Genomic DNA, 27,724 nt, shown 5'->3' on the forward strand with positions numbered 1-27,724 from the left:
TCATAGAACTTGGATATTTGAGGGTTGTATTAAAGCTGGGCAATAAAACAAAGAAAATCTTACTTCTTTAAAGTGTAATTTGCTTGAAGAGAGAGCCTCAGAGGACATTGGTTCCTTTTCTGTTTTTGTTTAAAATTTACTAGACCTTGGTGATAGTTTGCAAAAAAAACTGACACAATTCTTCACCCTTCCATGTACCTCCTATGACCTGCACTGTAAAAAAATTTTTTTAGATTTTTTTTATATGGACCATTTTAAAAGTCTTTATTATTTATTGTTACAATACTGCTTCTGTTTTAATGCTTTATACTTCTGGATCTTTTTTTTTTTTTTTTTGCCACAAGGCATGTGGGATCTTAGCTCCCTAACCAGGGATCGAACCCTCACCATCCGCATTGGAAGGTAAAGTTTTAACCACTGGACCACTGGGAAAGTTTCATCACTGTGAACTTTGTAGGGTTCTCCTACTCTGATGCTGCATCTGGCCATGTGATTCCGTTTGGCCAATGGATCTTAGCAAACATAACACAAACAGAAGCTTGAAAAGTGCTTGCATGACTGGGCTTCTCTACTCCTTGCTGCTGTAAGATTTCCTGGAGAATATTCCAAGGTTAGAATAATGAGAGTAACTGTAGTCATTCCAGACTATCTAGGTCTGCCAGCAGCCAGCCAATCTCCAGACACATGAACTAGCCACATCAGGATGAGCACAGTTTGACCCACAGCTGACTGCAGACAAGGAAGCCAACCCAGCCCAGATCAGCTAAGCCCCTCCAACACATAAGCTAAATGAACAGTTGTTGCCTGGGTATAACTGAAGCTTCATAACTGGGTGTTATACAGCATTATTGTGGCATTAGATATATGACACACCCTTCTCATCTTTTAAACAGATTTCAAAGTACCTTAATAGGTTCCACAAGGTTAATATATGATGTAATAAAGACAGAAATATCACAGAAGAATCCAAAGTATCTTAAGTCAGAGGATTCACTTCGAGTGCCTGCTCTGCTACTTACTAGTTTTGTGACACATGGAAAAGTATTTAAATTCTCTGCACCAGCCAACTGGGTAATTGTGAGGATTAAAAGCTATGTTATGCCAAACTTGTATGACCCTGGGCAAATTACTTAATCGCTTAATCTTACTTTTCATTAGTAAAATGAGGTTTAGAATGGTTGTTTTCCCTCTAGAGTAATTGTAAAGGCTTTAAAAAAAAGGGGGGGTGGGGATATAAAGCACTTAACAGAGCTTAGCATTTAGAAAGTGCTCAATATATATTAAAATTTATCATTTTATTATTATTGTTTTACTATTTATTTAACCAGTGAAAATGCTGACTTTGCATTAAAAAAACTAAAATACTTTAACTTTGCACTGTAAGATTTGAGTTTTATGCTGCCAAAATTAATGCTAAGCTGATCAGCCCTGAAAAATATTTTATTTACACAATCCTGTTAAATAATATAACTTTTATATAAATTCTTTTTCATCTCTCTTGTAGCTGTGTAAATCTTTTTAAAATGCAATTTTTTAAAGTTTTTCTGACAAAATTCTCCCCCAAAACAGCATTTCCAATGGTGAAAAATTGTGTATTCATATATTCCCTATATCTGAACACTTTTTGCTATCTCATAGGAAAATAGATCTTTCATGTTAAAAATAAAGTCTGTTATTTTATTGTATCTATCAACTATACTTTTCATTTTGACAACAAAAGCAGGGCATGGTGACTGAAAGATTTCCACTAGAATGCATTTGTTACTCAAGGAGGTCTTCAGGGCCCCAAGTGTAAGAATCTGTCTCCCATGGCCTCCCATTATTAGCACGATGAATTGTTTGACAACAAATTAGCTAACTGTCGCTTTGGAAGCTGAAAAAGTCTCCATAGCATGAATGAACTTTAAAACCTGGTGGTTTAACCCAAGAAAGCAGAGAGGTACACTGTCTTTGTCAGCCAGAGGACCCATATGAAATACCTTGCAGGAAACCTGAGGTGCTGAGACCCCTGTGGGTGAGACCTAGGACAGAAAAGGCCACCCTGAGTATTAGGATGCTGAAGAGGGAAATGGGAGGTGAAATTAAATAATCCTGGTGAATCATTTGAATGAAGGTTTTTCATATTTATTTATCTATTATTTATCTGGCTGCACTGGGTCCCAGTTGCATCATGTGGGATCTTTGTTGCAGGCTCAGTGGTGCCCAGGCTTAGCTGCTCTGAGGTATGTGGGATCTTGGGGCTCCCCAGGTGGTGCGAGAAGTAAAGGAGACATAGAAGACAGGGATTCTTTCCCGGGTCAGGAAGATCCCCTGGAGGAGGGCACAGCAACCCACTGCAGTATTCTTGCCTGGAAAATCCTACAGACAGAGGATCCTGATGGTCTATGGTCCACAGAGTCGCAAAGAGTCAGACACAACTGAATCAACTTAACACACACACACACACACACACACACACGTGGGATCTTAGGTCCCCAACCAGGGATGGAACCCACATCCCCTGCATTAGAAGGCAGATTCCAAAACACTGGACTGCCAGGGAAGTTCCTAATGAAAGTTTTAAAGTCAATATTTCCGAAATTTTTGTGACTTTCTTTTACCCTGTGTAAAACAAAGCAAGTTGTGTGAGGGTTCCTATGAGATGGCAGATTGCTGCTTCAAGTGATAGAATTTGGGCCTCTAGAAAGTCTATGCTGGTAGTGATGTAGGGTGGCAAAGATGAGTGTCCCAAATCAAATGTAACAGAGAAGGAAGAATGAAAAAGTCTACAGAGCTCAGTAGAACCAGAAACAGACAGGAATCCTTTTCAGCCTAGAGGCAGATAAGTGTTATAATAGTCAACAGCTCTAGTATCTGAAGCCGGGCAAAATAAAAACAGTTGGCAATCAAATGCCTGGGGCTAACTGAGCCCTGAAAGACCTATAGAAAGGATTTCTCCATTTTTGTATTCTGGAGATAATGATTAGAAATATTTTAGGATTTTATTTTTTACTAATGTGTGGCAATATGAGGAATAATGTCATTGGGGAGAAATAAATACCCAAGAGAACAACTTTTCTACCTCTGAAAGTGAACTGGAGCTAGGGAGATCCCTCCAGCAAACTGTGCCCCAAGCTCCAAGACCTTCCAAGATGAAAAGCAGGAGAGATAGTTCTAGAGGGCAAGAAGCTGCCTCTGATTTAATGCACACAAACACAAGTGGTCCAGAAGTGAGGACGAGGACAACAGGGCTAATGAGAAAAATTCTGTAAACAACAGAAGAGCAAATTATAAGGAAAGCATCACAACAAGACATATGATTTAAGAAATAAACAGTCACTCTTATAAGTTCTGTTTGGCTTGTGTAATTAAAAGCCTTTATCTGCTACTGCTGATCAGCGACTCCGTAGATCAGAATCACGTTATTCCCACTCCATACCTAAATAGGGATGAGCCATCATCACCTACTCACTTCCTCTAAGACTTGATTTTTTGGTCTGCCTTTAGAGTTCCAAGATGAATGGGTCTAACTTTTCTTAAATGTGATGGGGGGAATCAATTACAATCAAAACATCTAAAAAGAAACAGTAAGAGGTTTTGAATACTAGTCCCAGAGCTGTGAGCAGCCTGAACATGGGCATTTAATTTCTCCTGGGTGAAAGCAAGGAGGCTCAATTAAAGAGATGTTATTTGTTAGTAAGTTTATGACCAGAAACATAGCTCTATAAAAATGCTGCAAGGCAAGAATCAAAAGCAGCACAGAAATTATCACAGGAGTTTCTTTTTATAAAAGTACAGAAAATCCAGAAGTTTTTTCCGTGCCTTCAACAACAAGGTGGCCCTAAAATTTTAACATGGATTTCCATCCATCCATCTGGTTGCCATAGAGCTAAATTAACACTGTCAAACTTATTTTTTTCCAAAAGGGCTATAATGTTTAAAATACCATTTTCCCCACAATCATATATACACTAACATTAGAACTGAACTTATTGATTAGTTAATTAGTTCAATAAACATTTTGGAGCACCTGTTATATGTATTATTTTAGGTGTTGGGGATAGATCACTGAAACCAGACAAATACACAAAAAAGAAAAATCCTAATTCTCATAGAACTGAACAAATACAAATAAGTAATTATTACTTAATAAACAGACGTAAACAAACATATTGGAAGATATAAGTGTTTTGGAGAAAAATAGAGGGTCAAGGGGTCATGAGATATGTGAGGAGAATCCAAACTGCTCAAGGTGAGTTTCACTGACCTTCAAAGAGCCACCTACAACAGGATGAGGGAACAAACCTTCCATGCAAAAGGAACAAGAGGCTGTAATGATGCTGAGTCCATAGAATCACAGAGTCAAACACGACTGAGGCGACTTACCATGCACACATGACAAGCCCACAGCTAACACCATACTCAATGGTGAAAAGCCAAAAGTCTTCCTTTTAAGATCAGTAACAAGATAAGTCAAGTGAAGAGAGGGCTTCAAGGAGAAGGGATTTAGCTGGATCACCTGAGAAATGGCCATCAGATTTAGGGACACGAAGGAGGTAGAGTGTTGAAGGAGTGCTGTTCTCTCATTGCAGAGAGAAAAGCTATCAGCTGAGAGACAGGGAAGGGAAGAGGGGCTGGGGGTTTGTGGAGACAGGAAAATATACAGCTGTTTCCCAGGAAAGACGAAGAGGGAATGGGCAAGTGGTATACAGTGTGGCTCCTGGTTTCAGGATTCCACCTGTGCCAGCAACCAAGAATTTCAAGCAGGGACTTCCCTCATGGTCCAGTGGCTAAGAGTCTGCCTGCCAATTCAGAGGACATGGGTTCAATCCCTGGTCCAGGAAGATTCTACATGCCCTGGGGGCAAGTAAGTCCGTGTGCGCCACAACTGCTGAGACTGAGTGCCATAACTATTGAAGCCCGCACACACCTAGAGCCCATGCTCTGCAAAAAGAGAAGCCATCACAATGAGAAGGCCGCACACAACTAGAGAAAAACCATGTGCAGCAACAAAGACCCAGCACAGCCAAAATAATAAATTAATTAAATTTTTTTAAAGTATTTCAAGTGGGATGAGTCAGCCAAACTATATCTTTTCCTCCAAACACACTGAGCCATGGAAAGTACCCTGGGAGTAAGCAGACAGTGGGATTTAACCAGCATTGAGATGAAAGTGAGGAAACAAGAGAAGAAAGAGGAAATGAGAGAAGGCCAAGGATGTCAAACATCTGCACAAGGGCATGATGACCAGTGCGCACAGAATGGAAGGCGGAAAAGAGAAATGAAGATGAGAAGGGAAGGAAGTCAAGTGAAAATCAATGTGTTTTTAAGCCCCAATGAGATAAAAGGAAAGACTGCTGACATAAGGGCAACAGAAGTGAAAACGAAAACCAGGTGGTAGTTTGAATGTTAGAAGTATGGAGTCATATTTATGGGAAATGCCAAGACCAAGGGTATAAGCATGAGTGTGAGGGGTGGAAGGAAGTTGTTGGGCAAGATCTTAGGAGGAGAGAAAGTCAAAGAAGTCCAGGGGATTGGAGAAACAATTTACATGGATATGGAAATCATGACAGATTGTGCCAAGAGCAAGTGCCATGTTAGGGGGAAGAAAAACACACGAAGTTCTTGAAATTTATTTTTTTTAATGGGTGTCCAACAATTTGTAAAATGACTTAAGGGACTAGATTAATAAGGAGCACACGTCATACTTTTCTTTGAATTGATTTAGGGGAGAAGCTTTGTGTTCATATCCCTCATATTGTTAAGCACTTGACTCTCTCTGTTGCTTTTCTCCATGTGCTCTGGGCAACGTGTTTTATTTTATTGACAAAAATCTCATTTACAGTTCAATTAATGCAGTGGAGAAAACATGGTACATGCCAAGCCAGTCCATTCTTTATAGTCTGCACCATGATTCTGGCAAGCCAAAGCCAATTAATTCATAAGAGAGGGCAAAGGAGAGAAGAGATTTAGTTCATTCTTATTAAGAGCCAGTAATTCCTCCTCCTCATAAGAAAATCCATGGAAATATTGACACCAAAGTTATTGTATCTTAGAGTTCAGACCCTTTTGAAATTTTAGTATTCTTCTAACTTGAGATTTATTAAAAATACCAGCCACAAAACTTAAACTTGTATACATGCATGCAAACACAGATAGGAAGCACAATGAATAAAATATGTCATATTTTATTCTCATCATTGAATAAGTTTTCATTCATATGCTCGTCACTTGCTAATATTTCTTTTCACAGTGACTAGGACAATTTACTGTGCTGTTCTGTTGCTAACCGGTACATATACCTAAATCAGTTGTGCTAAAAGTATAGATGTAAAATAGGGTCCTTGATATCATTCAGCATACAGCATCCTTTGAATATTATTTGATTTTACCCGTATTTCCTTCATTAGAGATTATATCTACTATACACAGTGTGCTATCAATTCTAGTGCAAAATTTCTTGTCAAGAGACTTCTTACAAATAAGATATAGTAATATAACTGATGTGTTTTCTCTCTACTAACAACTGTATAAAATAATTGATTGTTTTGCTTCCCCTCCGTATGAAGGAAAAAGATGAGGTTTGGGATAAACAACCGTTATTTTTATTAATGCATACCCACTTAAAACCAACATAAGCTGTGGATAAATAAATATGCTAAGCTGTATGTCCTTGAATTGTTAAAAATGGTTTGACATTCTATAATAAAATCTTACTTTCAAATATTTCTTTGTGATATAGACAGGATCACATAAATTTTTTAAAGTGACTTAAAAATAAATGGTAGTGTATCAGATTCAGGGTCAAGTTGTAAGACATTTTCTTAATTTATTTTTATTTGTCAGAAAGAAGGGCTATTTAACATCCAGATAAAGTTGCTGATGTGAAAAGCCTATGAAATTATAAAAAGGATATGAGTTGGTCAATAATACCAAAAGAAAAAAATCAGTATTGAATTTTATTATATAAAGCATAACAGTGAAAATTTGAACAAACTTTGCTGCTGCTAAGTCGCTTCAGTTGTGTCTGACTCTCTGCAACCCCATAGACGGCAGCCCACCAGGCTCCCCTGTCCCTGGGATTCTCCAGGCAAGAATACTGGAGTGGGTTGCCACTTCCTTCTCCAATTCATGAAGGTGAAAAGTGAAAGTGAAGTCGCTCAGTCGTGTCCGACTCTGAGCGACTCCATGGACTGCAGCCTACCGGGCTCCTCCATCCATGGGATTTTCCAGGCAAGAGTACTGGAGTGGGGTGCCATCACCTTCTCCGTGAACAGACTTTAGAGGAAACTAAATTGTATTTAACTGTAAAAGGGATTTATAATATTATATGAGATTTAAAGATAATGAGTAAATTAAATAGTAATTGAAAAATAAGAATTATTTATTTTTGCTTAACCCCTCTAATTAGAACAAAGTTAATGGAGGTGATGGAATTCCAGATGAGTTATTTCAAATCCTAATAGACGATGCTGTTAAAGTGCTGCATTCAATATGTCAGCAAACTTGGAAAACACAGCAGAGGCCACAGGACTGGAAAAGGTCAGTTTTCATTCCAATCCCAAAGAAGGGCAATGCCAAAGACTGTTTAAACTACTGCACAATTGTGCTCATTTCACATGTTAACAAGGTAATACTCAAAATCTTTCAATCTAGGCTTCAACAGTATGTGAACCAAGAACTTCCAGATGTACAAGCTGGATTTAGAAAAGGCAGCAGAATCAGAGATCAAATTTCCAACATCCATTGGATCACAGAGAAAGCAAGGGAATTCCAGAAAAATACCTCCTTCTGCTTCATAGAATACACCAAAGCTTTTAAATGTGTGGATCACAACAAAATATGGAAAATTCTTACAGATATAGGAATACTAGATCACCTTACCTGCCTCATCGCCTTAACCTGTATGCAGGTCAAGAAGCAACAGTTAAAATGGGACATGGAGCAATGGACTGGTTCAAAATTGGGAAAGGCGCATCAAGGCTGTATATTGCCACCCTGCTTATTTAACTTATATGCAGGGTACATCACGTGAAATGTCAGGCTGGATGAAGCGCAAGCTGGAATCAAGATTGCAGGGAGAAACAGCAATAACTTCAAATATGCATATGACACCACCCTTATAGCAGAAAGCTAAGAGGAACTGAAGAGCCTCCTGATGAAGGTGAAAGACGAGAATGAAAAAGCTGGCTTAAAACTCAACATTCAAAAAATGAAGATCATGGCATCTGGGCCTCTCACTTCATGGCAAATAGGTGGAGAAAAAATGGAAACACTGACAGACTTTATTTTCTTGGGCTCCAAAATCACTGCAGGTGATGACTGCAGCTATGAAATTAAAAGACACTTGCTCCTTGGAAGAAAAGCTATGACCAACCTAGACAGCATATTAAAAAGCAGAGACAGCAATTACTTTTCCTACAAAGGTCTGTAATGTCAAAGATATGGTTTTTGAAATGGCAACCCACTCCAGTACTCTTGCCTGGAAAATCCCATGGATGGAGAAGCCTGTTAGGCTACAGTCCATGGGGCTGCAAAGAGTCGGACACAACTGAGCAACTTCACTTTCATGTACAGATGGGAGAGTTGGACCATAAAAAGGCTGAGAACCGAAGAATTTATGCTTTTGAACTGTGGTGCTGGAGAAGACTCTTGAGAGTCCCTTGGATGGCAAGGGGATTAAACCAGTCAATCCCAAATGAAATTAGTCCTGAATATTCATTGGAAGGACTGATGCTGAAGCTGAAGCTCCAATACTTTGGCCACCTGCTGCGAAGAGCTGTCTCATTGGAAAAGACCCTGATGCTGGGAAAGATTGAGCACAGGAGAAGAAGGTATACAGGACAACATGGTTGGATGGCATCACTGAGTTAATGGACAAGAATTTGAGTAAGCTCCAGGAAATGGTGAAAGACAGAGAAGCCTGGTGTACTGCAGTCCATGGGGTCACAAAAAGTTGGACCTACACTTAGCATCAATTTAAATACACCTTTTACTATCTTATGACTTAAATAAGACTATATGATTCAATTCCTAATAGATGTAAATCTTCAGGTTTATTTTTTTTTCTGCTGTCCATCATTATTCTATTGTAAAGTACAAAACAACAGATGGGAAACCTATATTCTCAGTAATCTGAGCCATCACAATTTCCTAATCACCCTGTTGGCCTGACTCAGAACTCCATCAAGCCGTGGGCTACTGGATGTTTAATTCATACATATTTGGCAAGGTTTATCTCATCTGCAACTTGAATAATACATTCTCCTATAATTCAAATTTGTGTTACTACTACCAACATAACAATAATGTAAGTGCAACATCTGGTGTATGAAGAGGAAAGGCTCTAAAAAGGAGCACTTGAAAAACAAAAGTATAAAGCCAAACATCTCAACTGTTTCCTGAAATCTGTGCCAGGTCTAACACTGGGTCAAATGCAGCTGCCAACCTCTCCTGCTTTTGAAGTTCCACATGCTTCATCTCTTCTTTCTTTGGGCTACAAAATCCGTTCCATCTTACATCTCCCATAATGGGAGTGAAGCAAAAATGCAGAATCTCTACCACTCTCCAAATCTCACTAACTCTTTGGAGTTCTACAGCAGGGAGTCCACATGGAATGCAGTTCTGTTCAGGACATTGTCAGTTAAACTCATAGGCAACAAAAAATACTGGCCGATTTTATTCAATTCCGCTATCACGTCCCACCATGAGTTGTGAATTATGTAAAGGTAGGAAGTGACTGCTTTCACTTTTCACTTTCAGGCATTGGAGAAGGAAATGGCAACCCACTCCAGTGTTCTTGCCTGGAGAATCCCAGGGATGGGGGAGCCTGGTGGGCTGCTGTCTATGGGGTTGCACAGAGTCAGACATGACTGAAGCGACTTAGCCACAGCACCAGCAGCAGAAAGTGACTGACCATAAAATCGCACCAAAGCCTATACTGATGCTCATTCACTCTCAAAGTGCTGTTCCAACTCTGAGTAAGAGGCTAGGGAAGTATTCTGGTTCTAACAGTGTATCCCCACTGAGTTGTCCCCTTTCTGATGTGAAATGTGGAGTCTTGGATTCCAGGCTATGATAAGAACTGCTAGAAACCAGAGGAAACCTCAAATCAAAAAAGAGGAACCTTCACACAGGCATGGTGAAGTGTGTAAAATGGACAGTCATGTGCTATTAATTTCCTTTTCTTACTTAGAAGTTGAACCCCCAAAAGGTAATAGAGTGCATGGGCCCCCAGAATCAAGACCACATAGACCAGCCTTCGTTGTGAGTCTCTTAAGTTCTAGTCAATGCAGTACATCCAGAACGGGGGTGAAACTTTTAGGAAGTGCTCTGCCGCCAAAGGCAATGGCACCCCACTCCAGTACTTTTGCCTAGAAAATCCCATGGATGGAGGAGCCTTGTAGGCTACAATCCATGGGGTCGCTAGAGTCTGATATGACTGAGCGACTTCACTTTCACTTTTCACTTTCATGCACTGGAGAAGGAAATGGCAACCCACTCCAGCATTCTTGCCTGGAGAATCCCGGGTATGGGGGAGCCTGGTGGGCTGCCGTCTCTGGGGTCGCACAGAGTTGGACACGACTGAAGCGACTTAGTAGCAGCAACAGCTGCTGCCAAAATAAAGATGAAATGGCTCAAGCTGAAAGAGGCATTTTGGACCACAAAATGGAAATCAAAATGGAAGTTGATGAAGAAACCAGGTAGATGAAGGAGTACAGATACATGTATATGTATGGCTGTATCCCTTTCGCTGTCCATCTGAAACTATCACAGCATTTTTAATCAGCTATACTTCAATACAAGATTCCTAAGTGGCTCAGTGGTAAAGAATCCACCTGCCAATGCAGGAGACATGAGAGATGCAGGTTTGATCCCTGGGTCAGGAAGATTCCCTGGAGGAGGGCATGGCAACCCACTCCAGTATTCTAGCCTGGAGAATTCCATGGACAGAGGAGCCTGGCAGGCTACAGTCCATAGGGTCACAAAGAGTCAGACAGGACTGAAGTGACTTAGCAGACACGCAATACACCAATACAAAATAAAAGTTAAAGAAGAAACTAGGTAGAAGAAATCTCGACCTGAATGATCATGGAAGTCCTGGATCTCTTATCCAGACTTTTACATAAGAGAGAAATGATTGTGTCTTATTTCAGCCACTGCTATATATGTTGCTTGTCACAGGCAGATGAAACTAATCATAACTAATACATTAGAGAAGGCTAATTGTCTCATTTTATTAGACGCATTCAGAAACAATTATGAAAAACTCTTTCACAGGTGTTCCTATGAGATGATTTCAACATTATACACATTTCAAGGAGCATAATAACATTGGAGAATGTAATTAATTCAACCCATTTTGCTCCCTCATCCATCTTCTCTGAATCCTACCGTTCCCTTTTAAGCTTCTAATGCAGTGTGGTAATCACTGCAAATGTTCACAGCATTTCTGCTTCACCTTCCAGCCATCTGTGGGCTTGCCCTTCCCTGACCACTTGAATCAGGTGGCTCTATGGCTAGGTTGGCGAATGAAATATGAGCAGAAGTAACACATTTCTCTTCCATGAGAATGCTTTAAGAACCTGTGTGTCTTTCACAATGCCCACTTTCTCCCACAGTAGCGATTATAAGAGTATTTACCAAGATTGTGCCTGTCACTTTGAATCCCTAAATAAATGTTATGATTGCCTTTGGCAACACACAGAAAAGAATGACGCAAAACAAGAATTAACCTTTATTTCACTGAAACACTAATATGGGGGTGGGGATGTTGTTCTTGCAGCAAAAATTAGCTTATCCTGACTGATATATGCAATTCTTTGAGCAGATATTATGATGCAAAAATCATCCTGTGCATGACTGTATTGGAGGAGCAGGCAGAGAACTTAATTTAACACTTTCTTAAAGATTGAACCAACTGAAATGTCCAATTTCTTTCCTAAGGGTTTTCTGTCTCCACTGGACTCTCCAGTACGACCATGCAAACACTTTCAGGTCTCTCTTCCAATATGTGCCTTTTCAAGACCTTGACTCATGAATCTTCTTAGTTTTGTTTCAAAATACCCATGAAGGTAACTCTCTACTACCTCCTGCCACCTACTCAAAGCTCTCATCATTTATATCCAGATCATTCCCAAATCCCCTGCAAGTCTTATCCCCTCCACTCTGCTGAAAATGCTGTATGTAAAAATATCAATGACTTCATACTCACCAAAACTACACGCTTCCTCCTCCTCAACTACTCTGATCCTTGGGCCCCTGATGACATTTCTCCATAGTTTAATGATAAAGCGCCTCTAGAGAGGCTTTTCCTGGTCCTCTTATCTCTCTAACCACTTTTCTCCACCTCCTTCCTGATTGCTTTTTCTAACCTCAGCCACCACCAAGATTCTCCCATCAATCTCCTTTATATTTACTCCTTTTTTAAAAAACCTCTCCAGATGTGCTCATTAACCCAATCATTTATGAACTGATGTCTCAAAATCTGTATCTATAGCCCCCAAATCACTCAGCAATTATTCACAAATTTCACAGAGCTCTAGGTTCTCATAACTAAAGCAGAAATCATTATCTTCTGCCTCAACTGAGGGCTTCTTCTTCTATTTTCTGGGCTTCCCTTGTGGCTCAGCTGGTAAAGAATCCACCTGCAATGAGGGAGACCTGGGTTTTATCCTTGGGTTGGGAAGATCCCCTGGAGAAAGGAATGACTGCTCACTCCAGTATTCTGGCCTGGAGAATTCCATGGACTGTATAGTCCATGGGGTCGCAAAGGGTTGGACCCGACTGAGCAACTTTCACTTTCACGTTCTTCTATTTTCTATCATATCTTAACCTAATGTGCTAAAAACCCCAGTGATTCTGGACTCCTCTTTCTCCCATCTCCAATCAGGTCCTTCAACCTATTTCTTTCTCTGAATTATAACTGGTAATTCTTTTGTTCATTTTTGTTTCATCTCTACTTGCCCTCTGCATAGCCTCCTTACTTATCTCTCTGCCTCTGTTTACTTATGTGAACTCATTTATGAGATCACCTAATTCTCCCTCAATTTTTGGTTATATATTCCCTATAAAAGGAAATGCATACCATTGCATTACAAAACTCTTTAAAACTGACTTTGTAACATTTTTATTTTATGTCCTACACTACCTAACAAAGAGTTGGACACGACTAACTGAATATCACCACCCATCTAATGCTATAATCCTAAACCTCAGATAACTCTATGCTTCAAATTCCTATATAATTCTTAAGGTTCCTCTTTTTTGTTGCATGTCTTTAGTAGCCTTTATGTTTCCATCTCCCTGTCTCATCAACTAGACCATGAACTACTCTCTGTCTCATTAAACTTGGTATTTGCAATATGTGATCGATCTATCTATCCATCTATCTATTCTAAGCAATAAAAAATTCTAAGCTTCTATCATTTTTGTAACAAAACAAAACAAACAACAACAAAAAAAAGCCTGCCATAATTTCTTCCAACTTTTACCACTATTTTTTTTTCTTTCAGTCATGCTCAATGTAAAAACTAGTTTTCACTCTTTATGAAAGTTCATATAATTAAAAAGTAATTATTTCAAGTAGGCAAAATGTATTTTATGATCTTTTATAAAAGAGGAGAGTCAGTGCTGAATTACTTAGAAATGATTTCAGAATAATGTAAAGTAAGAGCTGTAATGAATTTGTCCATACTTTGTATGCTGAGACATTTTTGAGCAAATCTTAAAAAGCAATGCATAGGAATTTAGTCGTGAGACTTTCAGCAAGATTAATGGAAGCAATGCTTCTTAAATCCCCTGACACAGCTCTGAAAACTCCCCAAGTGCTTCAGGGATGTCTTTGTGACTTAAAATTCTGGCTTTAGTTTCAGGTTGAAAATTTCAGGAAGCAATGATTGTGTTTGATATTGACAACCTTGTGGCCTCAATTATATAATAACAGGATATCAGGTTTTGATGATAACCTAGAGGCTATTCTGTTTGATACTTGAATTCTTTTTAAAACACTAGTCAAGTAATCAGGCTATTTCTATTTGAGCAGGAAAATCATTGCCTCCCAAATGTCCATTTCATTTAGACAAACCAGAGACAAAGATGAAAGTAATTTATGATGATGAAATATATAATTTTTAAGACGCTGAAGAAAGAAAAAAATTTTTTTCTTCCAAATACCCAAGCTTCCCAAATACCCCAGTAAAGCTTCTAGTGATAGTTGCAGAACACATGAAAATGATAGTTGCAGGACACAGATTTATTTAGTGTGGGCTCATTAATGTTAGAACAGTCTTGGAAGAGATCTCTCCACAGTTAACTGGCATGGGATAGCTCTTGTTCACAGATATCCTTGTTGTTATTGTTGTTCAGTCGCTAAGTTGTGTCCGACTCTCTGTGATCCCCTGGACTGAAATGCATCAAGCTTCCCTGTCCTTCACTATCTCCTGGAGTTTGCTCAAACTCATGTCCATTGAGTCGGTGATGCCATCCAACCATCTCATCCTCTGCTGTTCTTTTCTCCTCTTGCTCTCAATCTTTCCCAGCGTCAGGGGCTTTTCTGATGAGTTGGCTCTTTGCATCAGGTGGCCAAAGTATTGGAGCTTCAGCTTCAGCATCAGTCCTTCCAATGAATATTCAGGGTTGATTTACTTAAGGATTGACTAGTTTGATCTCCCTGCTGTCCAAGGGTCTGTCAAGAGTCTTCTCTAACACCACAGTTATCAGATATCCTTAAGATAAGACATTTGTAAAAATTTCTCCCCAGATAGCACATCTTCATCTGTTTCTAGTTGGTAGGAATATTCAGGAAATTTAACATAAAAATTCTTTATTTTGAAGAGCCAACATGCTCTGGAGTTTTTTAAAACTAATATTTTCCTTTCAGGGATCTTCCACATAACCAAAATCATTCTTAGATTCAATAGAAAATTCTGCACACTCTATGTGAGTCCCGTCTTGATTTATATCTGCAGAGAGGTCCAGCGATTGTGTAAAACTTAACAACCAGTATTCCAGAATTCCCCATTCTTTTACCTTGGTAGTCAAGAACTGAAATACATTAATGCTTGAAAAAATGTTTCTTTCTAATCATATTTATGGCACCATTTTTCTCTTGTCAAAATCATCTTAAGAAACTTCTGTAACACTAAACTTCCACTAAATGTGCCACCAATTTAAGCCAAAAGCATGTCAACAGCAAACATATTTTAACTTGAACTATAATCTATATCTCCATAGAGATGGCTGTTTCTAATGCAAGATTCTGCCAGAGTGCCAACCTAAGAAAAAGCAAACCAAATCTATTTTAAGTGGAAGAAAAAAGCTAGAGTTCAAAGAATGGCAGCTACAATCTGAGCATTTTATAGTTTGATTCATAAAGTAACTACAGAGTGTGATTTTGAAGTATTATTGCTTCCCTTAGCAATAAGCAGAATCTTTGTATCTTAAAGGCAATCATAATCATAGTCTAAATTATCTTAACCTGAAGTTGTCCTTTACACAAAGGTCATTATCGCTTAGATATCTAAATTTTCAATAAAACCTTCTTGAGAATGAAACAGGAAACTCTCAGATTGAAAGTCTGGGCCTTTGTAGGGAAAACTCACCATGATAATAATGTAGATTAAGAATGTTCTTTTGTTTTAAGAGAAACAAGTTCCAAGTTCTGTTGACCCAATAGGTCAGGCAGAATAACAAATAATGCCACCAGGAACACACAGGAAAGAAGATGATAGAGGAAGTTCTCTGGATTTCTGGAATATTTAGGGCATGAGAGACAAGGAAGACAGATGAAGGAGAAGATAGAATAACCTCTCTAAGACATTTCTCCTGAGGAGTGAATGAAGAAAGGGAAACACATGTGACTATAAGGTATTAAAATAGACCCACAATTGGACTTCAAATGCCTGTGAGGAGAAGTTTGTGTCTAACATCGAAAGAGTGAACAGTGTGAGACACAGAAGATGCCCCACCTTTAGGAACCAAAGTAACCTAGACCTGGAATGCTTTTAGTCACATTCTCTGGAAACAGATTTGACCCAGACTCATAGCAGCCAAAATACATTACAAAATCTTTAACCAGAATAGCTCGTGATGGGATAGTTAAAGCATAGACAGGCATTGTGGGAGAAACTGACATACAGGTACAAGGATGACAAAGGATGCAGTGAAATTAAAGGTAAAAGTCAATGAGATTAGTTTTGTTAATTTACGCCCACCCTACTTGAATACAAAAGAAATAAAATTTTATTTATTCTTCCTTGACATATATATGTCTATTGTTGTTGTTATATAAGTGTTATCATATGTTTTAGTGTTCAGTTGGATGACACACGTGTTTGTCTTGGTGACAAGCTAAGTGAACGTGGGGAAAGTATTTTAGGCAAACCCTCCAAAGAGGGGAGGTGGAGCAACATCATTTGAATATTGGTGACTTAAATGGAAGCTGAACATTGGTACCCCAGATTATGTGGGAAATTTTTTTTTTCAAACATAACTTATAACCTTTGGGCAAATGATTAATTCACCTTCAATGTTGGAATGCTGTGTCTATGTCATTGTGTGCACTTAGATATGTGTATCTGTTTTACCAAGTGACCACTCTAAAGAAATTTGTAGAACAAAACATGAGCAAGTTATTATTTGTCCATAACCTCAACACACTGTTGTAGCCTTTACGAGCTACCTAGTTTTAGCAAAACCAAAGCACAGAGGTTCAGAGAAACTTCTAACATGTATAATTATCTTTGTCTGAGATTATTATACTTGTAATTATATAATTGAGATCACAGGGCCATGGTGGAGGGGAATTCCATCTAAGTTCAGTTCAGTTCAGTCGCTCAGTCGTGTCCGACTCTTTGCCATCCCATGAATCGCAGCACACCAGGCCTCCCTGTCCATCACCAACTCCTGGAGTTCACTGGGACTCACGTAAATCGAGTCAGTGATGCCATCCAGCCATCTCATCCTCTGTCGTCCCCTTCTCCTCCTGCCCCCAATCCCTCCCAGCATCAGAGTCTTTTCCAATGAGTCAACTCTTCGCATGAGGTGGCCAAAGTACTGGAGTTTCAGCTTCAGCATCATTCCTTCCAAAGAAATCCCAGGGCTGATCTCCTTCAGAATGGACTGGTTGGATCTCCTTGCAGCAAACACCCTCTTCCAACAACACAAGAGAAGACTCTACACATGGACATCACCAGATGGTCAACACTGAAATTAGATTGATATGTTCTTTGCAGCCAAAGATGGAGAAGCTCTGTACAGTCAACAAAAACAAGACCAGGAGCTGACTGTGGCTCAGATCATGAACTCCTTATTACCAAATTCAGATTTAAATTGACGAAAGGAGGGAAAACCAATAGACCATTCAGGTATGACCTAAATCAAATCCCTTATGATTCCATCTAAAACTTATCCCAAATCACTCTTCTGTGTGCAAGCTTTCTCTAGCCACTCTTCACAATCCAGCCGGAAGGTTGTCTAATTTAGTCTAGATTGTAGTGTTCTCAAGTAAAAATAAAGTTCTTTAAACCACAGCAATGGAGGAAAAATTCTTCCTAATTTATACAAGCACCAGAATTTTAAACTTTACAGTTGATCAGGTTAGGTATCAATAATAAATAGTACCTAGAGTGGGTCTCTAGGAGAAGGCAATGGCACCCCACTCCAGTACTCTTACCTGGAAAATCCCATGGACGGAGGAGCCTGCTAGGCTGTAGTCCATAGGGTCGCTAAGAATCGGAAACGACTGAGCGACTTCACTTTCACTTTTCACTTTCATGCATTGGAGAAGGAAATGGCAACCCACCCCAGTGTGCTTGCCTGGAGAATCCCAGGAATGGCGGAGCCTGGTGGGCTGCCGTCTATGGGGTCGCACAGAGTCAGACACGACTGCAGTGACTTAGCAGTAGCAGCAGAGTGGATCTTCAAATTGTGTTCTGAGTATTGCAAAACAAAAGTTTCACTCTCACACTCTTTTGAGAACCATATGCATTTTTATGCCTACTTACACAAAGTGAACTGTATGGTTTTTATAACAACTTCTAGCTCCTCTTGCTAAAAATAGAAAGTAAAATGTTCCATCATGTGGTTACATTCTAAACCACCTGGATGTTCTTCTTTCTTCATTAGTTCTGGTCTTCTTCCTTAGGGTCCAGTCTTCTCTGAAATACAGACTTTGCTTGTCACTAACTGTAGGCTTCATGGGAGTTGATTGTAAATGCAGGAATCAATGCATATGACTTGCACCTCTTAGTTGCTTTCCTGTGTGTTTCTTTGCTCTGTTGGCTACTATTATTTTCCATTGTTTTCAATGAGAAGGGAAATATTTCTGTCCATAGAGTCACTTTAAACTTGATGGGGGAAATGAAAATGAACTCCTTTGTAAGGCTATCATACTCTTTATATAACATATCCCTGGCAGGGGTAGGTATCACTTTTCTTAAAGAGAATACAATGAGGTGACTCATCTTTATCTAAAGAATATTGTGAGATGGAAAGTACAGCAGATGCCAATTCTTTTCCTCCAATTCTTTTCCTTCTTCACATGTGCCTATGGGAATTTCATTCACACAGATACACATGCAGTCTGATTCTTGTGGGAGCTTGCATACCTTCTGTGACTTCATGCTATGGTGACAGTTCATTGATTCAGAGATGAACACCAGATCCCAGATGGTCCTGTATGAGTACTTAACTGGAAATTTCACAACAGGGACTGAAGAACTCAAATTTAGCTTATATGATAAAAAGGAAGGGAGTTGGTCATAGGCTGGTGCCATTGACTAAAGAAGTAGAGTAAAAGAATTTGTGATGAAAAGGAAAGAATGAGTCAAACAAAACACAGTAAGGCAAGGGTATTAGAATAATGTTTGATTGTTTTAAATATCTAGCCGCATTCCTCTCCCCAGGTTTGGCAACACTTGGGTTTTCCTATCCCCCCTATTTTGAACTGGTTGAATGTTACTAGCAAACAAAACAGCCCGAAATGAAACACTAGCATATAGCTCATGTGACCTTAAAAGGTAGGATGGATGTCTTACTTTCAGGAAAATGGTACCCACTAGTGTATTAGATTCTAACTATCTGGACCTCCTTCTCCTTAACTCAGGCGATGCAGCTGACTTTAATGAACAGGATACCATGAGCCTCTGTCACCCCCAGGAGCTTAACTGTACTGTTCACCAAGAGCCAGATGGTTCATGGTCCTATTACATTCAGTGCTTCACTCTCAGGATGATAGTGCTTAACATGGACTAATTTATAGTTCTTAGCAAGGTAGCCTGAGCCAAGCAGCTAAGCGAATTCTCTAAAAGAGCCTCCAGATAAGCCTGATATAAGATAGACTGATATAATAAATTTCAGGTAAAAGGTATACGTGAAAGACACTGAGTAGCAAAAGCAAGTTTTACTAATAAACACAGGATAATATTTTTAACCTCTTAATACCAAATATTATGTAGATAACACTGGCTTGGCCTTTTCTAAATTTTCTCTCCTTACAGTTGCTTCTGGTTGCCTAGCTACTAGTTACAGGGTTCTCTGCAGTGCTACCCTATAAAATTTTCTACTCTGAGAGGTTTAAGGTGGATCTGTGCTTTATAAGGCAGGGCCCACAGCAAAATCCACTCAATCCCAAGACTTAAGTTAATGAAAATCAATTTAGAATACATGCCAAGAGGGGTAGGATTGACTTACACATCAAAGAAAGTGCTTACATGATGTGACTCTAGGCGGCCCTCTTCAACCCCCTTCCTCACCCATTGATTCATAAAGAAATTCCATCATTCTCTTAAAAAGTTAATCCATTATGAATGAAAATCCCCAACAAAAGGCAATGTATCACACTATTTTCTATAATGCACACCTTGATGGAAATGAACAATCTGAACATTTATTGAGGAGTGAAGGGAGGGGAACCATGTATTTCCCAGACCTGTGGGTTGATAAAACAGTACCAAACAGGGAGACTGAATTTGCCAAAAGTAAATTCTTTAAATTGATGACTTTTACTTATTTTCCACCTTACTGGAAGGGCTTAAATGACATTTGTGAATGTTTTATAGACATGAATGGAGATCATCTACAAAATTATATTTGCTTTAAATACTCTGCCAAAAGTTTCAAGAAACTGATATCTAGGTGACAACAGTGACTGAATTACTGGTCACTGTAGACCAAAAACCATTTTTAACGTAGGTACGATTTAATGAACATATATTCTAATAAATGTTACAAAATGATGCTGCTCTTGATCATCTTAATCACATACACATAAAATTATTGCTAAACTATTAAAGTGCAACCTCCTTCAAAGGGGAACCATGTAACAGTTGATTTCTATTTTTCTGACGTGACTAGAACAGAAGCTGGGAAACATGAGAAATACTTAAACACTCCAACTCGTCAAAATTATTTAAAACAAGATAGTAAAAAATCTAAAAACTCTAGGTTCAATGAGGTTATTTTATATTTAGTCTTCTTAATCATAATCTTAGATTTTCTTTTCCCTAATTATGAGACATGGGACATTATGCCACCCACTGGAAATATAACCTTTTTTGAATGTTATAATATTTTGTGAAAGTCAAATAGTTAATATGTATGCTTTCATCTTGACCCTAACACACAGAATACTAGGGAAGATTTTCTTGACCTTAGATACAGCTATAAACCCTTTGAACACAGAACATGCATTAATCACTCACAAAATACATGTTCTCAGAAATATAGTTTTGAAAATACTGGTTTAAATTTCTCCACATTTTTTCACCAAGAAATGCATCCAGCTATCTCAACACTTTCCTGCCTACTGTTCAAGGCTTAATTTTCTTAACTGGAACAAAAATGATCATAACCTCCCTCCTCCCTTCTCACAATGGCTGTGCTTGCAACATGGAGAAAGATTTTCTTCTGGCTTTCTGTTCGGGAGTGATACCTCTCAATAAAGAGCTTACCAAAAACCTAAGTAAATGTTTTAACACTTCAATGTTGAGATAGATGACTTTATTAAGGGTTATAATTTAAAAACCCACTTTTAATTTTTGAAACTGTTATGTTTCAAAACATATTATGATAATTCCTAATCTGAGTCTCTCACAATCTCACAAGGACTCCGCCATCAGGGCTGCCTATATTCAAGCCCCTCACTCTCACTCTTTTAGAATAACCTCACTTCCAAATATTTGTTGGAAGTCTTTTATGAGTCCAGAAATATTTTCTGTACTTGAAGATATACAAGGAGGAAGGCAAGGTAGAAGATAAGAAGGAGGTAGGCACGAAGAGTCAGACACGACTGAGCCACTTCACTTTCACTTCTCACTTTCATGCACTGGAGAAGGAAATGGCAACCCACTCCAGTGTTCTTGCCTGGAGAATCCCAGGGACAGGGGAGCCTGGTGGGCTGCTGTCTAACAGAGTTGGACATGACTGAAGTGACTTAGCAGCAGCAGCAGGCAATTCCCTGCCCCCGTGTTTTTTTTTTTTTTTTTTAATTTTATTTTATTTTTAAACTTTACAATATTGTATTAGTTTTGCCAAATACCGAAATGAATCCGCCACAGGTATACCTGTGTTCCCCATCCTGAACCCTCCTCCCTCCTCCCTCCCCATACCATCCCTCTGGGTCATCCCAGTGCACCAGCCCCAAGCATCCAGTATCGTACATCGAACCTGGACTGGCAACTCGTTTCATACCTGATATTATACATGTTTCAATGCCATTCTCCCAAATCTCCCCACCCTCTCCCTCTCCCACAGAGTCCATAAGACTGATCTATACATCAGTGTCTCTTTTGCCGTCTTGTACACAGGTTATTGTTACCATCTTTCTAAATTCCATATATATGTGTTAGTATTCTGTATTGGTGTTTTTCTTTCCGGCTTACTTCACTCTGTATAATAGGCTCCAGTTTCATCCACCTCATTAGAACTGATTCAAATGTATTCTTTTTAATGGCTAAGTAATACTCCATTGTGTATATGTACCACAGCTTTCTTATCCATTCATCTGCTGATGGGCATCTAGGTTGCTTCCATGTCCTGGCTATTATAAACAGTGCTGTGATGAACATTGGGGCACACGTGTCTCTTTCCCTTCTGGTTTCCTCAGTGTGTATGCCCAGCAGTGGGATTGCTGGATCATAAGGCAGTTCTAATAAGGGCTTCCCTAATGGCTAAGATGGTAAAGAATCTGCCTGCCAATGCAGGAGACACAGGTTCTGTCCCTGATTGGGGATGATCCCCTGGAAAAGGAAAGGGCAACCCATTCCAATATTCTTGCCTGGAAAATCCCATGGACAGAGGAGCCTAGTGGGCTACAGTCCATGGGATAGCAAAAGAGTTGGGCATGACTTAGTGACTAAAGAACAGTAAAAGTATCTTATAATACACTAACGAATAGACAATTAGCAAAGAAATAAACGTTCTAAACTAAATTTTCCATCTCCAAATCTATTACCAGTGAAACCTTGCCTCTGATGGTTACACGCTGTCACTGGGCCTCTGTTATTTTGGGATCTGATGACTTCCTTTGCTGTCGGCGAGCCCAGTTCTGTAAGATTGTCCCCTCCTCTCAGTCCTGGCTTATAGATGACAGCTGCCCCTTCTTGATGATGCAGGTGGCCCTTGGACTAATGCATTCCAGTGATTCTGGCAGACAGTGTCCTCTGCCTTTGAACATGACCATCTGGAGAGATTCCCGGCCTCACTTATGTGAGTTTTTTAAGCCTTCTTCTACCATTTTCGGCAGCAGTTCTGGCATTTTTATTGCATTTAGAAAGGGCCAATGCTCTCTTCAAAATTTCAAGAGTTAGAGCAGCGTCATGTCAGTTCCACGGCCTTTGCAGGTAATTAAATCTTCTAGTATGGGAGAATGCTTTGTATCAACAAACTCTTCTTTATCTGGCCTTCAGTAATGGTTCTCTTGTTTCAGTACTCTCATAATCCAGTCTGAGAGATACCATCAGATCCCTGCCCGGGGGTTTTGGCTAGGACTTTCAGCTGTTTATTTCCTCCCTTTTCAGGCTCAGCACCACTTCTCTCTAGCCAGTTCATTCTATGACTTCACTCTAGTGACCTAAAGGAGAGAGGAAGGGTTATATTCTAAAGGTCGGGGTGGGAATCTGTCCCATTTTGTGAAGCAGAGGCTTTTCATCATCTTCAATCAAGTAGAAATAGGAGGCATGAACCACTACTATAAGCACAGATGGTTCACAAAAAGCTTGAATTATCATGTTTTCCAGTATATACTTACCTGGCAGGGGAGGTACGATGATCAAGAAGGTGGTTCTCCCAGGGAGAGGCTTAGTCATTGCACTGCAGGTGTGTTGACCTCTGGGATTTCCGCAAATGTGGGAAACTTGATGGCATAACTTCTGGTAGTGGGGGACTGCATTCAAGTTCTTTTTATTTTTTTTTTTTTAAGGGCTTCCCTGATAGCTCAGTTGGTAAAGAATCCACCTGCAATATAGGAGACCCCAGTTTGATTCTTTAGTTGGGAAGATCCGCTAAAGAAGGGATAGGCTACCCACTCCAGTATTCTTGGGCTTCCCTGGTGGCTCAGCTTGTAAAGAATCCGCCTGCAGTGCTGGAGACCTGGGTTTGATCCCTGGGTTGGGAAGATCCCCTAGAGAAGGGAAAGGTTACCCACTCCAGTATTCTGGCCTGGAGAATTCCATGGACTGTACAGGCCATGGGGTGCAGAGTCGGACATGATTGAGCAACTTTAACTTTCACTTTCCAGTATATCAGTCCAGACTTTATTGTTGTTCAGCTGCTAAATTGTAACTGACTCTCTGTGACCCCATGGATTGTAGCACGCCAGGCTCCTCTTTCCTCCACTATCTCCCAGAGTTTGCTCAAATTCATGTTCATCATCTTTTCTCTTTGGTGACTGAGACATCAGTTACTGGAGCCATGTCCCCTGCTAAGTCTGTCTGCTGAGGAGAGAATGGACGCCCCAGAGAGAGGAGCAGAGAAGAAAGAGGAAAAGTAGACTTTACACATTTCCCTCTCTGGATTTATTTGTCTCTAACACCAACATGGAACTCTTTTCTAAGTGGGTCATACATTGTACTTTTTCTATTACTCTGATTCAAGTTGGATGTGTGTCCCTTGCAGCAAACATATTCAACCTGGACATATATTTAAAGTAAACCCATTTCAAGCAGTGGGACAGTTCCAGAGCATATTCTTGAATATTTAAGAAGAATGTCCTTGAAAGGTCGGCTAAGTCATTCCTTTGCCTTCAAGCAGAATGACACAAACTATCCAAGAACGCATGTGGATTTTTAATAAATGCCATCTGTTGGTGACATATGCCTGTGGGATTTGTATGTATAAATTATAATATGAGACACTCAAAAAAAAAAAAGACAACTATACATTTCTCTTTCTCTGCAAAGTGATGAGTCATGTTAAACAGTGCCTACTTTGTTTCTCTTTCTGAAAGGGCATCACCAATTACTTTAGTGAATGATGTAAAACAACGCTGAAAGTATCTTAATGAGACAATGTCAAAATTCCTGCTTTTTAAAAATATATTCAACTATCAAAAAATTTTCAGTTTTACAAAGTTTGTCAAATTTACAAACTTTGTCAAAGTTTGTCAAATTTTCAGTTTGACAAAGACTTGTTTTCTGCCATTATCAGTGCCTTATGGAAGAAGAAACAAAAGTTTACGAAAAACACTGTCTTCCCAGAACAGTATGACCTCATTTCTGACATTATCAAAGATGCTTCCAGAAAACACTTCACACGCCAGAGCAATGTTGACGTTTTTTCCATGAGAGCCAGGATCAGTGATCAACGCTCAACAAATAAGAAAGGATTTTCTAAAAGGTAAAGAGAAAGGTTTGTTTAAGATCTCAAAAGAGAACCACCAATAACAGAGGGAAAAGGATGAAATCACATCAAACTATAACACGTGAAGTAATTTACTATTCCATTGTTGGTAATACCACAGGAAATTGTAAGTGTCTTAACCATATTTCAAATTAGACTGAGTCTATCTTAAGGATTGCATATCCAGACACAAATAAATGCCTATTTCAGGCTTCATTCTGCGAGGAGGGCATATATGGAGACTAGTCATTCCACAAGTTGAAACAGACCAAGAAATCAGTGGAATCAGCCCCGTTCAAATCCTTTCTATAATGCACGATGTTGCCTGAGAGAGAGCTCTTTGGGATTTTATACATTTAAAAAAAAAAAAGAGGGGAGGGGTTAAATGAAACTTAATGTCCTCTTTCTGTATAATACATAATTTATGTAGCAAATTTTAAAATACGTCTGTTTCAAATTAAGTGTAGGCTTGTATATGTATAGTTGTCTGTTTGCATATTGTGTATGTTTGTCTCCCTGAGACTGTCTCACTATTTTCAAAAAATATCACAGTGGGAAGAGTGTTATAGACTATTTTTCTCAGAATTCTCCAGATCAGAAAGGCACTGTGGCACTTCAGCTGTAACAGACACAAGCCACTGAAATGACTTAGTAAAAATAAAATGTGATATCCAAATCAAATAAGAAAACTCATTTCTTTGTGCCATTTACATCTTTCTATATAATAAAAGGAATCATATTTTCTTCACTAGTCTTAATTCAATAAGCAATTGTCTCCTACTTCTGGTCAAAAGTGAAGCCAAGTTATTTCACAGTCAATAGTTCTAAGAAATAACATTTTACATTTTCTTTTTCTATAAAATATATGTCATTTGTTAAAAAATTAAATAAAAATGATATTTTGTATACTTCAAATTTTCCGCTATTACATGTACTACATTACGATGCGAACAATTTATGAGGAATTTTAATTTAAATGTACCTTTACCTATATTTTCCAAAGTGAATTTCATAGAATTCTAGTCACAGGAAATACTTTGCAGAGTTTTCATGAAAAACACATTTGGAAAATGCTCTTATGTTCTTACTCCCAGCCCCACTGGTTGAATGTTACTAGCAAACAAAACAGCCTGAAATAAAACACTAGAGTCTAGCTCATGTGATCTTAAAAGGTAGGATGATGTATATCTTGCTTTCAGGAAAATGGTACCCACTAGTGTATTAGATTCTAAATATCTGGACCTCCTTCTCCTTAACTCAGAAGATGCAGCTGACTTCAATGAACAGGGTGCCATGAGCCTCTGTCACCCCCAGGAGCTTAACTGCACTTTCCACCAAGATGCAGATGTTTCATGGTCTTAGTACATCCAGTGCTCCACTATCAGCTTGACAGATATTGAAATCCCTAAGATCTGCACTCTCATGCACACATTTATATAACTCCATATAATCCAAGATTCCCCAAATTTATGTTACCATAGAGCACTCTAAGTAAATAAGCATTAATCGCTCAGTTGTGTCCAACTCTTGTGACCCCCATGGACTGAAGCCTGCCAGGCACCTCTGTCCATGGAGTTCTCCAGGCAAGAATACTGTAATGAGTAGCCATTCCCTTTTCTAGGGGATCTTCCTGACCCAGGGATCAAACCCAGGTCTTCCACATTGCAGGCAGATTTTTTACTGTCTGAATCACTAAGAGAAATACCATAGACTACCTTGAGGGAAACACCATTTCTATTAACTTTTATTTATTTTCTTTAATATATTGTTTTGGCCATGCCACAGAGCATGTGAAATCTTAGTTCCCCAAATGGGGACTGAACCCATGCTCCCTATACTGGAAGCACAGAGTCCTAACCACTGGTTCACTGGGGAACTCCCTCTATTGACTTAACTTTGAAATGGACAAGTCTACTATTCATAGAAATAAACTGCATGGAAAAGTGATAAAACAAACAAACAACCAGAAAGACCCTTCACTTTACATAAATGATTGTGTGAACACTCCGTCCTCCCTGGAGAAACCCTTGGCCAAGGATGCCTGGGGACGTGACCCTCCTCATCTTGCAGTTCCCCCTCACGCCTGTGGCCCACACTGCTCCCCATGCCCCACCATGGTTACTTCTGTGTATCAGCCCTAGTATGCCAACTGCAAAGAAGTCTCAAACTTGAAATTTCTCATTGCCCTGAATTCAGTCTGTCTTGGACCTACGTACCTGTGCTCAGTCACTCAGTTATGTCCAACTCTTTGCAACCCCATGGACTGTCGCCCATCAGGCTCCTCTGTCTATGGAAATCTGCCAGGCAAGAATACTGGAGTGGGTTGTCATTTCCTACTCCAGGGGATCTTCCCAGCCAGGGATCGAACCCACCTCTCTTGCGGCCTCCTGCGCTGGCAGATGGAAACTTTACCACTGCACCACCTGGGAAGTCCCATCTTGGAGGTACATTTTCATTAATTTAAGTTAATACCAATAAGAGGAGAACAAAAAGGAATCAGAGAGAACACAGGCTGTGTTTTAGGCAAGACGTTCAGTGTAGGATCTGCCCTGATGAAAGAGGCAGCTTTTATGTACTCAGAGGTCTTTGTGATTGAGAAGACAAAAATGTAAGTTGAATTTTCTTCTTGTTCCAAACAGACCTTAAATGTACATTTTATATTTTTCTTAGCATTTTTCTAAAGCATTTCCTGGCTCTGTCTGGACCTGCTGATAGTCTTCTCAGATATCACAGGTGTATGCCACACTCGTATCTTCATCCCATGTTCTTCTAACTAACATTCAAATACAAAGTTTTCAAATACCTGATCATCTGAGAGCAAACGAGACAGCCAAAAGACCTCATCAAATACTGCACCTTTGCCTTCTCATCAAGTCGTTTGTGACAACATCCCTCTCCTGATTACTTC

The 27,724-nt window shown here is 39.4% G+C and overlaps 1 non-coding gene across 1 annotated transcript; it reads left to right on the forward strand.

The window, feature by feature from the left end:
• Positions 1-23,219: 23,219 nt before the first annotated feature.
• Positions 23,220-23,383, forward strand: LOC113883049. Its single transcript, XR_003508539.1, has one exon. It is a non-coding gene; the product is annotated as a U1 spliceosomal RNA (small nuclear RNA).
• The last annotated feature ends 4,341 nt before the right edge of the window (positions 23,384-27,724 follow it).

Source organism: Bos indicus x Bos taurus, chromosome 24 (genome assembly GCF_003369695.1).
Source record: "Bos indicus x Bos taurus breed Angus x Brahman F1 hybrid chromosome 24, Bos_hybrid_MaternalHap_v2.0, whole genome shotgun sequence".
Classification (NCBI taxonomy): Eukaryota; Metazoa; Chordata; class Mammalia; order Artiodactyla; family Bovidae; genus Bos; species Bos indicus x Bos taurus.